General features: G+C 45.0%; 1 pseudogene; it reads right to left on the bottom strand.

The window, feature by feature from the left end:
- Positions 1–1,640: 1,640 nt before the first annotated feature.
- LOC137207125 (uncharacterized) lies at positions 1,641–8,733 on the bottom strand (annotated as a pseudogene).
- Positions 8,734–16,980: the final 8,247 nt, after the last annotated feature.

The raw sequence follows: 16,980 nt of genomic DNA, 5'->3' as shown, positions 1-16,980 counted from the left end.
GGTCCTTCTCAGTCCTTTCTCCTTTGCTTGCTGATGGACGTCTTCTCACTGAATCCTCAGATGGTCTTTTCTCTGTGTGTCTGTGTGCATCCCTGGTTTACTTGTATGTTCATTATTCCTCTTCTTAAGTGTGACAAAGACCCCTGACCACCCCTTAGCCAACAGGATCCTTGTAATTCTCTTCTCAACTAGTCTTGACCTGTGGGCTTCTGTGTTTATATGTGCATGGCCAGGTTTTGTCAAGAGCCCTGCTAAGTGAGAATTATGAGAATCCCTTACCCTTGAACTCTGATCACCCGCAGTATTTGATCAAAGCCATCAAACCTCCTATCACCCACACAGTATCTGACCACCCTGGTCTCCCTTTAGCAAGAATCCTTTTGAGTCTATGTAACCAGAATCCCCTTAGCTTGTATTTCTTCTCTTAATAATTTCCAGTCCACTCCACCCCACCGTCTTCTTGGCCATAAGCCCCCCACTTGCCAGGCTGTATTTGGAATTAAGCCAAGTTTCCAAGGCTGCATCCCATATGCAGCAGCGAGTTTTGTCTTCAGGTTTTGGGTGAGCTTCATATTGGAGACATGAGTATCATTTCACCACCCATGGCCATATAACTGATGCCTGAATGAAGCTGATGTCTCATGTATATTTTCCCTAAGTCCACTCACAGCCATTTGTGCGTAGGGACACTACACTGTTCCTCAGCCCTATGCCTGGGACTACTTTAAACAATCGCCAAGAATCACAGAAATGTGAAAAGCATGGCACTAATTTGACCCCAGAAAGTGCTCAATTGCATGACGGGAGTTCAAACAATAAAAGAGAGCATCACCTTGACTGACCTAAGCTGGGAATGTGTGTGTGTGTGTGTGTGTGTGTGTGTGTGTGTGTGTGTTGGGTGATTCAAAGAACCGGCCACATTGTAAATGTCCGTGAAAGATCACAAAATGACAGCATTAATTTTGGGGTGCTAATAAAAGCTAGCAAGTAGCTGAATTTGAAAATATGTAATCTGTGAATAACGAGGATCATTGCATGTGCAGAGTTGGGCGCTCTGGCACTAGAGTCTGTAACACTGCATGTTGCAGAACTCAACCTGCTTGTGCAGGTTGACTGAAAGCAGGATGGTGTGTCTCTTCCTTCCACATGTACAAAAAGAGGACAAAAATTAATAATGTTTAAAAGTCTCATGTGCCTTCTCGGGATATTTACCAGTTTCACAAACATCAGTCTCACACTGAACGTTACGGTGAGGCTCAGGGTTGTACTGAACTCCTTTGTGAAAAAGAAAACTAAAGACATGAAAACCAACCTTACTTCCTGTATACTATATGTGTGTGTGTATGTATACATATAGATATATTTATATATCTATAACTATAATAAAAATAAAATTAAGCAAGTATGTACATGCACACAAAATTTTCTAGACACAACATAATCCACAACAATGAACTAGTAGGATACAGACGAGGGTGTCTGGTGGAGGTCCTGAGCAGGAAGTGGAAAGCACAGGTTCTAACACGAATTCCCTCCCAGCCCCTATCTGCACCTGCCGCAGGCCTCAGCCCTGTACTTGGTGGGTCCTGCGCGACCTCTGGTGGTAACGGGTCTCCGTGCAGGGAGGTTTGTGTCTGGGCTCACACTGACTTCCCCTCACTGTGTCTCCCGCGCAGTAATACACGGCTGTGTCCTCAGTTGTCAGGCTGCTCAGCGATAAGTAGACTTGGCTCTTGGAGGTGTCCGTGGTGATGCTGAGCCGGGACTTAAGAGCTGGGTTATAATATGCGCTTCCACCACCATATATCATCCCAACCCACTCCAGCCCCTTTCCTGGAGGCTGTCGGACCCAGGCTACAGCACTGCTGGTTAATGAGAATCCAGAGACAGTGCAGGTGAGGGAGAGGGTCTGTGAGGGCTTCACCAGGCTGGGTCCCGACTCCTGCAGCTGCACCTGGGACAGGACACCTGTGGACAGAGAGAACCACGGTGACTCATGGGCTCAGATGCAGCTTCCCCAAGTGTTCACGTCTGAATCCCTGAGACACTCACCTCTGGGAGCTGACACCAGGAAGAGGAAGAACCACAGTGGATTCATCTTCTTGCAGATGGGATTCATGAAGCCCAGAAATTCTCTTCAAGCATGAGGAGAAACCCAAATTTAAGTGAACAGGTACTTTGTTTTTACCTTGTGGTCTAAGGGGATATTTGCATAAGGGAGGGACCTTTTTATAAAAAGCAGAAAGTAGTGAAGGGAGGTCCCAGTCTCTGGGACTCCACCTGAGGAGGGTGCTGACTGTGCCCTCAGAGAACTCAGCCCCCACCTGGGGTCCCCTCCCTATGCCTGGGGACTCTGTGTCCAGGAATGAAATGATGCTGAAGGGATAGTCAGGAAATCAGCTGTGCTCAAGGATTAACGGCAGATTTGGGGAGTAGACTTTAATCCCATGGATGTATATATTTCACATAAATACCCATCACACATTCAGGGTCCTCCAAGATGTCAGACACAGACTCTTGTTTTTTCCTTTCTGCATTACCTCAAGTTTATATCCTGGATGCGCAAGTACTTGAGACAAACCATACATGTAATAATGACATTGAATTCAGACAAAGTCAGGTAAAATTTAATGTTTATCATAATTCACAACGGACTTCGTGTGTCCCTTAACTTGGGTGAACATTTCCTCACCTGAAACAGTTTAAATGTTATCAAGAGTTGCTCTGGAGGTGGATTTACTCTTAACAACTAAACACACCGTGTATTTTGTGGACAAGGTAGTCATTCTTGCTGAGGTGGTCATGGATCCCAGCACTACTGACATGGTCTGAAGCCTGACTTGCCTGTTTCCTGTGCACAACTGAGTGTCTGCAGGAACACTGCGAGCTTCAGGGCTCCTTCCCTGCGGGTGGAGGTTGGGGAATCCCCAGGGCTAGCAAGGTCTAAGAACAGACAGCTCCTGGAAGCTCCTCAGGACTCCAACATGCTGGGCAGGTGACCTGGTCACAGTGCACAGACTCACTCCTTCTAGAAGTGTTCATTTTTACTCTCCCTGTCACAGCCAGTGACATTGGAACTCAGGGAACACAGTTCCCACTGCACTGGGTGAGAGAACATGGATGATTCTTGGAAGTAAACCTTCACAGTGAACGGCTTGCAGAGTGTGAGGGTGTCATGGTGAAAGGAAAGTCCTCACCTCAGGAAGCAGGTTCCCTTGAAAAGTCCACCTGAGAGCTTTTCCGAGTCCCTGGGTCACTGAGTCCTGGGACTGTGCCTGAGGTCATATAAGTAAATGGTGCTGGAGAGCAGAGCACAGCTCCATCGCATCTCGCTGTGGGCACTGAGGATGTGGCCTCACCATCTGTATTTCAGTCTGCAAGGATGTAAACTGGGAATCACGATGGTAATGGTATGTCTGAAATTTATAGTGGGATTGCCAGAGGTGTTGAATATTGACATGAGTGTCATCAGTGATGTTATCTCTCCTGGGAACCAGAAAGACCAATGTGAGTCCCCATCTCTGACTGACACCCTGTACTTGTAGGGCTGGCTCCACTCCTGCCCTGAGAGGTCACACCTGTGGGTCTTGGGCAGGTCAGCTCTCCATCAGCCCAGTGATTTCACCTGTACACTGACTGATGTCGAGCCTGCCGTCTATGAGAAGATATTTACTGCATACTATTTCATGAACACAGTACTATACTTCTTCTACCTTTTGCAATAATATTTGCAGAGTAAATTAAATACTAAAGCATCTGTCTGCTTGAATGTCGATAATAGGAGAGCCGAACAAAGTAATATGGGCAAGAATCACAGGACAAATCTGCACCCTGTTGTCAGGACCTGAATATCGAGCTCATATGCTGTGTGATAGGAGAATGGAAGGGATGGCATCTAAAACCTAGAACCAGGTGGGCCCATTATTCACCAGGTGGAAGAAGGGCCTGTATTTGTACAGATGCCCCAGCATCTGACCTGCCCTTCTTGAGCTGGTGGATTAGAGGAGATCCATCCAAATTCATGTTAACATAGAAGGATATATAGCAGGTGTCTTTATGCTTCAGTGGTTGAGGATGTGTTGTTAGGGTCCATTTAACGCTAGGAAAAATGTGTAAGGTCACCAGGACTAAAAAAATTTATTTTTCCTTTGTGGAGAAAATTGGAGGGAATTATGTCTGGATCATATGATAATGCTGGAGGGAATATCCATTAGAGACGCCCAGTGGGTGATGGGAAATGAAGTGGGGAGACTTAAGTCATATTGCTTTGCTGGTTACCAGTGATGGTCACAGCAAGAGGGCCTGACCATCGTGATAGGAGGGAGAAGGGCTGATGGTGGTGGGTTCATGGGGGCGACGTGGACAGGTCCTTCTGGTGGTCTCTGTGTTTTCCCTTATAAAATCTTGAGGGTATAAGCTCAGAATGAGGTGTGGGCTTCAGGAACATTGAGACCAGATGGTTTAGGTCATTTTGTACCTTTGCTGGAATCACTGAGCAATGAAGAAGCAGGAACTATACTTGGAAATCAGCGGCGTCCTCATGTGATGTTAGATTTTTTGCCTTAGATGTTACTGAATGTGGAGACATTCGCTGTCCTCACATTTCATCTTCTAGATCCACTTGGAATCCAGTTTCAAATGTAAGGGATGCAGAAAAAACATTTATTATGGAACAATATGGTGTCTAAATTTTAAGAGGTATAATTAAAAATTTTGGAAATGTGTTACTGAGATTGTAATTGTCAAGCTCTTCTCTGGGGCAACATAAATTAAAATTAATAATAATAATTCAAGGTATTGATTTTGTTTTCAACCTTTGCTAAATCCATTGAATCATTCAAGTTACAATCATTCATAAACTCAGATCCATCACGGGTAAAATTTATTGTTAGGAAACCATCATTCTAACTGATGAAATCTCACTCTCTCATCAAGGATCTGTGTCTCTGTGGACACGCAGCACAGTTCTCACCAGCAACACAGGAAGGAGGGTACGTTGGTACATTTCTATTTTTCCAGAGGAGCATCTCTGAAGAAGTGCTTCCTCTGTTTACCTACTCCATCCTTGTGGTATCTGAAAGAGGCCTTTGAGTGTACTGTGACATGTTCCCACATGAAGTTCCCATGGCTTAGGAAGTGAATGTTTAACTTCACTTTTCATTGTAATAGAAACACAAGTAATAATTGAGAAGCAAAAAACAATACATTTAAAATTTACCCAAATGCAAGCTAGAGATTCGCAGAAAATATTTGCAAAAGACATATCTAGTATATGTGATTGTTATCTAATATGTACCAAGAAGCCTTAAACTCAACCATAAGAAAGAAACAAAAGGATTAAAAAATGGGCTAAAACCCTTAACAGACACCTGACCAAAAAGACAAAGAGTTTGCAAATAAGGCTGTGGGAGAACATATGTCACAGGGAAGTGCCAATGAGAACAAGGACATATCCCTGAAAACTTACCAGAGTGGATCAGATCCGGACTCTGAGAACCTTAAACACCTGCAGGGTGTGAAGCAGCAGGGGGTCCATTCACAGCTGGTGGGGATGCAGAACAGGGTGCACCTTGGGAGACATTTTGGGGGCTTCCTGCAAAACTAAACATACTCTTATCTGTGTTTCAGCAATAGTGCTCCTTTGTATGTATCTGAAAGACAGTAAGACTTTAGTCCAGAGAAAACCCTGCACACGATGCTCACTTAGCTTTATTCATATTTGCCACAATTTGGAAAAGACCAAGATGTCCTTTTATAGGGAATGACTAATAAACTGTGTACACCAGACAATGGACACTGAAATGTCACACCGATTTGGAAGAAATATCGAATGGTGAGAAGGAAATGCAGAAAAGAGATGCCAGAAAAACACACCTGGCAAGGTGATGTCAGCAGAGTGACAGTGGCCGTGAGAACTGAGGTTCCTAAGAGGTTGTACAGCGTGAGGCTGAAGAGAAGACAACTTGGACATGTCAGGAGGGAAATCTCCTCCTCTGCCCCTCTTGAGTTCCTGAGGCTGGACTGATAACACAATTGACAAAGACAGATTAACAGGAGAAAAAAAAATTTAACCATGGGCATAGATGGGCCATAGAAATGGACCCAGAAGTGACCAAAGCAGGCAGCTTTTATATGTTTAGACAAAGATGCAATATTTGTGAGGAATTGGTAGAAGGAGGAAATGTATGCTTTTGGTGCTCAATTAGTGAAGAACCTAAGCAGGGTTTGGGCAGGCGTAGTCATTAAAGAAGGAGCAAGGTTTGTTCATAGAGAATTCCAGGCCTGAATTCCCATCCCTGGTGATAAGAGTGTCCCTCTGCAAAGGAAAGCAGGGTCCGGCTGCTCGGTGCTGAAAAGCCAAAAAAGAGGCAAAGTTGGTGAAAGGAAAGTTTGCTTTATTTTGGCTGCCTGCACCCGGGGGTGGGGGACTGACTTCTCTCCAAAGGTCACCCCGCACTGAGCATCTGTGGGAAAGGGCTTTTATAGGCGGAAGGAGGGGCTACGGGCAGAAATGGCAGAGTCAGCTGTGACAGTCATCTTGCAGTTGGTCATGTGGTGGTCTGATCAGCCTCCTCTTGATTGTTTTAAGTAGAGTTAATCTTCAGGTCCAGGGTCGGTTTGTTCCCGTTTCTTGAGGCCAGTTCTTGCAATTGTGGCAGCTTATGTCATGGCTACAGTCTGGTCATCATGGAGTTAACGTCTTCCTCCTGGTGGGAGTTTCAGTATCTATAAGACGGCTCATGGGACATGGACAAGAATATTATCTGCAGCCCTTGAGGAGGAACTAAATGTCCTTGATTTGCTGAATGACCAAACTATTATTATTTAGTCTTATTGGAGAGTTTTCCTTTCTTTCTGCATTTGCTCACTTCTCAGATTAAACTTATTCTTTGGCTAAATTGTTTCTACAGAAAAAAGGCAGGTGGAGAGCACGAGGTGAAGGACCGTTTCACTTCCACACCTAAATGGGGGAGAGCACCTTTCACATGGGAGGTTTATTTCTCGTTTCAGGGTGACTTGGAGGAAATTCAGAGTGTCACTGTAGTGGGTCTTACGTCTTACGTCACTTGGAGTCTTACGTCACTTGGAGGCATATTTAGGGGTGCCCTACCCTGGACCCCAACACTCAGGGCCTCTTTTATTATTTTGTTTCTACATATGCACACCAAGCATGTGATGTAGGTAACGATTTACTTGAATCCTACAGGTGTGAAGCTAAAGTGCAGCCTGGACTTGGCAGGTGATGTGCTGGAGAGCACACATCAGGACACAGCGAGGCCTCCGGTCCAGGCCTGGGCTTCTCCACCCTGGTTATGTTCGCTCCTGCAGGGGTTCCTGGACGGAGGTGGGCCTGCATAGTGAGGCTGCAGGACTCTTCCTGGAAGGAGAACTTGTGGGACTTTCCTGCATTTTAGTGCTCACCTAAGATGCTGTGGTGAAGAAAGGAGAAGAGATTTGTTTTCAGCAACCTGTGAAAATTCATGTTATTATCCACCTGACTGTAAACTTTCCCTACCAACTACATATGTGTCTATTGGTAATAGCTGTGACGGTGAATATTTCACATAAAATAAACTGCGCAGTAGAAGAGGATGCAGGTCTTATATAAGCATATAGGGATTCTATATAGCAAGGCGCACATGTAGAAACACCCCCACCCACGTCCCTCTAACTGGCATCTTTCCCAGCGACCCCCTGAGGATCCGGGGCTGCTCAGCGCACTTATGCTTCTCATGCAAGAGGTTAGCAGCAAGTCAACAGCCAGCATCCTGGCAGGGACAGCTGTCTACAGTAGGGCAGGGCTGAGATATCACAATGAGGAAGGAAGAGTATGTTTAACTCTTTATACATCCGCTGGAATAGTTTTGAAACGGGTCAGTTTAGACAAGAATTAGACAAGGGAAAACCTGAATATATAGCTTTGAGTCTCGGACTTTCATATATGACATTTTTCGCCGAAATTTGAAAAGCCTTTCTAATTCAGAGACTGAATGTGTAAGTCAAGAACCATGGAGGAATACAAAGAGGTTCCCCAGGGAAAACTGGTATATGGAGAGGAAACCCCAGACCCTTAGAGGAAAGCAGCCCTTAACTAACATCTGCACCTGCTCCTGGGGCTGAAACACCCAGTTGTATGTCCTGAGTTCCCCCTGCATCCCCCCTCCTGTCTCCCTGCAAGGAGGTTTGTGTCTGGGCTCACACTGACTTCCCCTCACTGTGTATCTTTCGCACAGTAATACACGGCCGTGTCCTCAGATCTCAGGCTGTTCATTTGCAGATACAGCGTGTTCTTGGAGTTGTCTCTGGAGATGGTGAATCGGCCCTTCACAGAGTCTGCATAGTTTGTGTAACCACCACTGCTACTAATACCTGAGATCCACTCCAGCCCCTTCCCTGGAGCCTGGCGGACCCAGCTCATGCCATAACTACTGAAGGTGAATCCAGAGGCTGCACAGGAGAGTCGCAGAGACCCACCAGGCTGCACCAAGCCTCCCCCAGACTCCACCAGCTGCACCTCACACTGGACACCTGCAAACACAGAGACATCCTGGTCAGGAGACTGTCACCCATCCACTGATTCCCTCACTCACATCCACTCACATCCTCAGTGTCTCTTGCTCTCCATATATTACCTTGTAAAATAGCCACAAGGACAACCCAGCTCAGCCCAAAGTCCATGGTGAGTGTTCTGTCCTGAACCCCGAATGGAGCACGTGGATATCCCGGGCTGGAGCTCCTCTCCCAGAGCTGCAGGGTCAGGGCTGGGGCTGCTTTATATCAGCAGAGGAAGGACCCTATTTGCATGACCTTCTAGTATATAAGAGGCTACGTTGTTGAATGTCCTCAGAAAGGGCAGGGTCTCAGAGCAGGTGTGAGAGTCTTGGATTTTGTGGTGTTGGTAGCAACTGGGAAATATAACTTTCATTGTGTGATTGTTCCAGAGTAATCCCTTAGGACCCGTATGTCATCTTACATATGCACTCACATCCCGTGATGTAGCTGTCATTGTTACCCTCATGTTAGAGGTGTAAACTACACCTAGAGGAATGGAGGGTGTGTGTAGTGTCCAAGGAGAAACATGGGGTGACCGTTAGATCCAGCATCTGCACCTGAGCTGTGTGCCAGGCTGCTCCCTGGAACCTACTAGAGGACAGAGTTGTAGTTTCCGGGGGAGGTTTGCAGATCCCCTCCTGTAATGAGGTCATGATGACTTTGCTCTCTTCTCGTGTTTACCTAAAATATATGGAGGGGGACAGGGTTGATGAGAAGTATTTTCAAGAGTCTCTTATGTTTCAGTATCTTCCCTTCACTCCTTCCCTCCCAAGTCATGCATTTCTTCATTTGTAATTACTTTAATGAGGTTCTTGACATGTAACAAAGCGCACACACTCAGAATGAACACTGTGATGAATACTGACGGAGCCATCAGCATTATCAGGAGAGAACAAATCAATTCCTCTCATTATTCTCAGTAGTTTCTGGGTTTCCTCCTTCCTGTCCCTTGTTATCTTCCATCCTGTCCTCACATCACCGTTGATCTTCCCTTGTTACTGCAGGTTACTTTTCATTTTCTAGAATTTATAAATATCGGAACATAACATATGTTCAAAACAAAATATATATATATATATATTTTTTTATTGTTATGGCTTATTTTACTCTGCACAAATATTTGTGAATACTCTCATGTTTTTGTGTGCATCAAGAATCCTTGGTTTTAATAACAGGTTGCATTTCAAGAATGATCATAGCACGATTGGCTTATTTATTAAGCTGATGTGTGATATTGCAACTCTTTCCAGTTTCTGGGTGTTACAATAAAGCTTATACTCATCTTGGAGATGCAGAGAGATGAGAAGCTGAGAAAATGCTTCTTATTTAGTGTTCTTAAAACAGCCTCAAAATGGGCCACGTTGCACGTTATCAAAATCTCACCAATATATCAGATAATTATAGAACGAAGACAGCAACAAATTTAAATCTTTGAGAGAGACAAGTGCTCACAGAATAACAAAGAATAAGAATGTTAATCCTGCCATAGGCTGCTGAATGGAACAAAAACTACTACAAGATTAAACTAGAAATGGATGCCTTGAGGTCGAGTGTGGTTAGGGTGTAATAGTGTCCCAACGTCTCCTAAGTAACTACCTCGCCAGTGTCAGCGTGGTCCTGCTAAAGTGTGAGTCAGATGGTGTTACCTCTCTATCCACACAGGTGTGTCTTCCTACCTGGGACAGCCCAGGATTCCTGCCTGAGCTCTTAGGTCCTCCTGCATCCTGGGGAGGAGGACCTTGGCCCTGGACTTGGATCTGCACTGTTTCATAGCATCTCCGCTCACAGTGTGACCTTTGTCCCCTCATCCAGTCCCACTGTGCCATATACTTATCACATATGAAATAGGATCGCAGGGGGAAATGCATAAGAATGTTCCAGGTGCTGACTGACGCACAAAACCCTGCCACAACCCCTGACAGTTTACACTGACAGCAGCTCTTTATTTTGTTCACTGTCTCTGCTTAGGGAGGGACTGGAGGAGAAGCCCACCCTGCCCCATACAGGGTCGCTGTGAGAGGCTCAAGTTCAGCTACAGGACCTGCTCCTGTGATGCACACTCACGTGTAAGGGAGGGTGACCCTGACTGTAGGCTGGGGGCTCAGCTGGGTCTGAGGGCTGGGTCTTGTGTCCACCTCGTGAGGACATTGCTTGGGCTCTGACATCCTTTCAGCACGATGCCTGGGTCAGCTGAGTGGTCTCTGCATCAGAGCGCATCCTCCATGCAGTCACTCACACACCTAGACAGAGCTTAATGTAAGATCTCAGGAGTCATGCTCGTAATATTTACATAAGTGACTTGAAACTTAGAGCTCCATCATCGACTGCCCATGAATTATTGTGGTCTCTTCATTTAGAACTGAGAAAAAATGGAATCCACAAATACATTCTTCCAAATATTAGTACATAAACAATGCGTGATGTATCCATGCTGTGGAATTGTATTCAGCAATTAAAATATTAAACTATTATACCATGAAAGGACATGAGGGAATCTTAAGCATACTGCTAATTAAAAAATCGGTCTGAAGACGTTCAATTTCACCTATTTCACATTTGGGAAAAGGCAAGTCTATATATAAGCCAATCAGATGAGTATTTAGCAGGAATGTGGGAGAAGGTTTTTGGTAAGTGAAACATGGACAATATTTAAGGATAGTGAAATTCTTCTCAATGAAATTGCAGTAGAGGAATCATTGCACTATGAATGTGTCAAAATATATACAGTAAGAGGAGAACCTTTTTAATATAAATATAAATTTCATTTAGAAGTTCAGAGACTGAAGGATGGAACGATGCACACTGTATACATGATACCTAATATCATAGTGAATCTATGAATTAACATGGCTGGAGAAGGTGGGAAAGTAGGTTTTGACCTAAGTGACTTTGGAAATGAGTGGAGTCTGAAGGCTAAGTTCTAAGCCACTGCATGAAAGCACTAGAGCCTGGTGGAGAACGGTATTTCCATCAGGAGTCAGGTTAAGCATTCAGTTACTACCGTGCATGTGGAATTGAACAATTAGTAGCTGGATGGCATCGGTGGAGCCAGGCTTCTCACTGTTGGATGGAAAGTAACAGACAAGCAAGGTGGAAAGTCTAGATTCAACCATGTGATGTTGCTCTAGGATGGGAGATGTAAGGATTGTCTCACATTTACCTTAACACAGGTCAGAAGGTGAGATACACAGCTAGTTGCAGACATGTGTGTGTATACGTGGGGTAGTGCCCACAGATATATTTCCAAGGTCTTTTAGCTTATAGGGTCTAGAGCCAATGCTCCCAGTAGACAGGACACCAGCATTAGTATCCTAATACCCAATCTTCTGATTCCTATTACTATTCTCCAGAAAAGGATCCGCAACTCAGCTGAGGCATGGCTAATTCTAGGGCCAGAGAAGAGAATACACATGATTGTCCTGCAGATTCTTGTAGCACCAGAAAGTGAGGAAGTCTTCACACAAATGGATGGGGGCCCTTAAACAGGATACAGGAGACAATCTGAAAGAGCTCCCCGTGGCTGACAAGTGGTCACAATTACAGAAGCAAAGAAAATACCTTAGTATATAACCTTAACACATGGTATGAAACAAATACCTTGACTCATACTTATATAAAGAGATGGAATAAATATATCTAATGGGGAAGGTAGGATAAATGTCCCTTAAGGAATAACTTCAGGTACCTCATCATGGTCATCCTCCCTTCAAGAAGGTGAACTTAACCCTCCATCCCTGAAAGTGGCCTGGAGTATGGACATGGCAGAACTTATGGGTGCCCTTGAGTTACATGATGAATTTTTGGATATAATACCCCGAACAATATTCATAATATAAATTTGTAATTTTCTGTATCCATTAAAAATTCTGTTTATAAACAATGATAGCAACAGTAAGAATAACTTCACTGATAAGGGAATTAGGCACAGACTTGGAGAATGTGCTTTCTAGTATCATATTTATATGGACTTGTATCATGAATATACAGCAAATTAACAGCTCAACAACAGCAACAAATAATGAAGATAATGTACACTGTGCCAGTGATCTGAAGATACTTATACATAGAAGACATAAAGGTTTTAAAAGGATTCTTCATTAAGGAAACATAAAATAACACGACGATGAAATACTGCTACTCAATTATTACAACAGTGAAAGCACAAAATTAAAAAAAATTAAAATACTGGGGATGATGTAGAGCAAAAGGCCCCTCATCCGCTTGCTGGAAGGATGCCAGTGGCCGCCAATTGGAATATATTTTTCTATTTCTTAGAGAGAAAACCAGACACTCATCAAGTGATGGAGGAATGAGCTAGAAAACAATTTTCAAAAGATTTAAAAATATTTATGTTAATGCAAATAACTTCATACGGGTGCTTGTATCATCTTTACACCTTCGAGCCTTTACCACTCCCTAAATATGGGTTATGTAGTCAGTTTTTATGGTTATTTTCCATATGATTAGATATACTTGTTTCTGTTCCCTTTTATCTATCTCTCTATTTTATCTAATTATCTATTTTCAAACTCCACACTAGATAAAAAGGTACAGGAAACACAGCCCACATATTACAGCCCAGCCTGTGTCCCGACATTTCCAAAGGTCCCCTGAGCAGAGAATGACTGCAGTGCTGTATGGACATCAATTTCCGAATATCAACATGACTCATTCTATTGAAGTGAAAGGCATTGCATCAGACAGGACTGGAGAGATTATCAGGATGAGAGGAATTGGAAATCCATCTGATGCTGGAAAGCAGATTTAAAGTTCAACAGTAAAAATTATTTATGTCATTAAACGATTAAAAACTTGACAACTATTAACAGAAAGTAGTGACCTAACCTTCAAATAAAGGTGTCATGGAGAAATATTTCTGTGCAGCTCTTCCAAAGATAGATGGGGAACGACAGACAAGCCTGACTCCATGAAAAAGTCTCAAGATTAGAGACAAGGAAGTTCCCTGGAATCATTGTGGATGAGGCTTCCACGGTGGCAATGATCCAGTGGGGAAACCACGGCTTCTCCGAGAAAATCCCTCCATCCCATCCTCTGCACCTGCCCTGAAATGGGTCCTCTTGTTCCTGATGACCCTGAGCGCCCCCTGGTGGTTGGAGCGCCCCCTGCAGGGAGGGTCGTGTCTGGACTCATCCTGACTTCTCACTGAACCAACTGGGACAGTAACTCAGGGCTGTGTCCTAGGTCATCACGGAGCTGAGCTGCAGGGAAAACTGAATTTGTGAGGTGTCTCTGGAGGTGGAGAGTCATTTCTGGAGAGACATCTTGTATGCTGTGCTATTCCCAGAACCAAAGCACCCCAGTCTCCTCAGCGCTTTCCCTGGGGGCTGAGGGATCCAGTCCCAGCAGCCAGCACTGTTTGTGATGGAGAATCCAGAGACTGAGCGGGTAAGGGAGGGAGTCTTCAATAGTCCTGGGCCCGATTCCTGCACCAGCACCTGGGACACGACACCTGGCGAAGGGGAAACAAGGAGACACCCAGTTCACAGATGTCACCCCATAACTCCACGTTCCTCAGACCCAGGAGAAGCTCACAGCTGAGGGATGCCCGCAATAGGAGTAATGACCAGAAGATTTCCATGTTCATTTTGATCAATGCTTTGACTTTCAGAGAGTTATGTCAGTGAAGATGAGAGCCCTGACTCTGAGTAGCACAGGTGCTGTGCTTTCCCCTTGAGCCTGGGTGTGATGTGCAGGTGGAAGCATTTCTCCATATAAAGATGGTCCCGGCTGGTCCTTCTCTAGGGCTGTGTAGGAGGGTGCTGGCTGAGATCCAGGGTGGACACCGCTTCATGTCACCTCTGAAGAATGGGTGATGTTTCTTTTCCAGTACGATACTTACATTTCCATATATGTCTATCTGTGTCTATATTATAGGTGTACTCGTTGGCTAGTGTGGCCATTACAGAATAACAGACTGGGTGGATTAAACAACAGCAATGGATTCCTCTCAGGCCTGGAGGCTAGAAGTCGAAGGTCACGGTGTCAGCAGCTTTGGGTCCTTCTCAGGCCTTTCTCCTTTGCTTGCAGATGGACGTCTTCTCACTGAGTCCTCAGATGCTCTTGTCTCTGTGTGCATCCCTGGTTTACTTGTCTGTTCATTATTCCTCTTCTTAAGTGTGACAAAGACCCCTGACCACCCCTTAGGCAACAGGCTCCTTGTAATTCTCTTCTCAACTAGTCTTGACCTGTGGGCTTCTGTGTTTATATGTGCATGGCCAGGTTTTGTCAAGAGCCCTGCTAAGTGAGAATAATGAGAATCCCCTACCCTTGAACTCTGATCACCCACAGTATTTGATCAAAGCCATCAAACCCCCTATCACCCACACAGTATCTGACCACCCTGGTCTCCCTTTAGCAAGAATCCTTTTGAGTCTATGTAACCAGAATCCCCTTAGCTTGTATTTCTTCTCTTAATAATTTCCAGTCCACTCCACCCCACCGCCTTCTTGGCCATAAGCCCCCACTTGCCAGGCTGTATTTGGAATTAAGCCAAGTTGCCAAGGCTGCATCCCATATGCAGCAGCGAGTTTTGTCTTCAGGTTTTGGGTGAGTTGTATATTGGAGACATGAGTATCATTTTCACCACCCACGGCCATATAACTGATGTCTGAATGAAGCTGATGTCTCATGTATATTTTCCCTAAGTCTACTCACAGCCATTTGTGCGTAGGGGCACTAGACTTTCCTCAGCCCTATGACTGGGACTGCTTTAAACAATTGCCAAGAATCACAGAAATGTGAAAAGCATGGCAGTAATTTGACCCCAGAAAGTGCTCAAGTACAGGACGGGAGTTGAAACAAGAAAAGAGAGCATCACCTTGACTGACCTCAGCTGGGAATGTGTGTATGTGTGTGTGTGTGTGTGTGTGTGCGTTTGCGTGTGCGTGTGTGTGTGTGCGCGTGTGTTTGTGTGTGTTTGAGTGTGTTGGGTGATTCAAACAACCAGCCACATTGTTAATGTCTGTGATTGACCAGAAAATGACAGTATTTATTTTGGGGTGCTCATAAAAGGTAGAAGTAGGTGAATTTGCAGATATGGGATCTGTGAATAACGAGGATAATTGCATGTGCAGTATTGGAGCACTTTGGCGTTAGAGTCTATAACACTGCCTGCTGCAGAATTCAGAATGCTTGTGCAGGTTGCCTGAAAGCAGGACGGTGTGTCTCTTCCTTCCACAGGTACAAAAACCAAACAACAATTAATACTGTTTAAAAATCTCATGTGCACTCTCAGGATATTTACAAGTTTCACGAACTTCAGGCTGAAATTGAACATTATGGTGAGCCCCAGGGTTGTTCTGAGCTCCTTTGAGAAAAAGGTAAATAAAGAAATGATAAACAACCTTAATTCTTGAGTATTATATGTGTCTGTGCATATGAGTATATATATACACAACTATAATAAAAATAAAAATTAAGAAAATAAGTACATGCACACAAAATTTTCTAGACTCCGCAAAATCCACAACAATGAAACATTAGGATACAGAACAGGGTCTCTGGTGGAGATCCTGGGCAGGAAGAGGAAAGCACAAGTTCTAACAAGAATTTCCTCCCAGCCCTTATCTGCTGCTGCCCCAGGCCTCAGCCCTGTACTTGGTGGGTACTCTGCGTCCCCTGGTGGTTACGGTCTTCTGTGCAGGGAGGTTCGTGTCTGGGCTCACACTGACTTCCCCTCACTGTGTCTCCCGCGCAGTAATACACGGCTGTGTCCTCAGTTGTCAGGCTGCTAAGCGATAAGTAGACTTGGCTCTTGGAGGTGTCCCTGGTGATGCTGAGCCGGGACTTAAGAGTTGGGTTATAATATGCACTTCCACTATAACCCATCGCACCAACCCATTCCAGGCCCTTTCCTGGAGGCTGTCAGACCCAGGATACACTATCGCTGGTTATTGAGAATCCAGAGACAGTGCAGGTGAGGGAGAGGGTCTGTGAGGGCTTCACCAGGCTGGGTCCCGACTCCTGCAGCTGCACCTGGGACAGGACACCTGTGGACAGAGAGAACCACGGTGACTCATGGGCTCAGATGCAGCTTCCCCATGTGTTCACGTCTGAGTCCCTGAGAAACTCACCTCTGGGAGCTGACACCAGGAAGAGGAAGAACCACAGTGGATTCATCTTCTTGCAGATGGGATTCAAGAAGCCCAGAAATTATCTTCAAGCATGAGGAGAAACCCGAATTTAAGTGAACAGGTACTTTGTTTTTACCTTGTGACATAAGGGGATGTTTGCATACGGGAGGGACCAGTCTATAAAAATCGGAAAGTAGTGAAGGGAGGTCCCAGTCTCTGGGGCTCCACCTGAGGAGGGTGCTGACTGTGCCCTCAGAGAACTCAGCCCCCACCTGGGGTCCCCTCCCTATGCCTGGGGGTCTCTGTGTCCAGGAATGAAATGATGCTGAAGGGT

The sequence above is a fragment of the Pseudorca crassidens genome, chromosome 1 (genome assembly GCF_039906515.1).
Source record: "Pseudorca crassidens isolate mPseCra1 chromosome 1, mPseCra1.hap1, whole genome shotgun sequence".
Lineage (NCBI taxonomy): Eukaryota > Metazoa > Chordata > Mammalia > Artiodactyla > Delphinidae > Pseudorca > Pseudorca crassidens.
The sequence above is the reverse complement of the archived record's forward strand: the minus strand, read 5'-3'. Positions and strand labels throughout refer to the sequence as shown.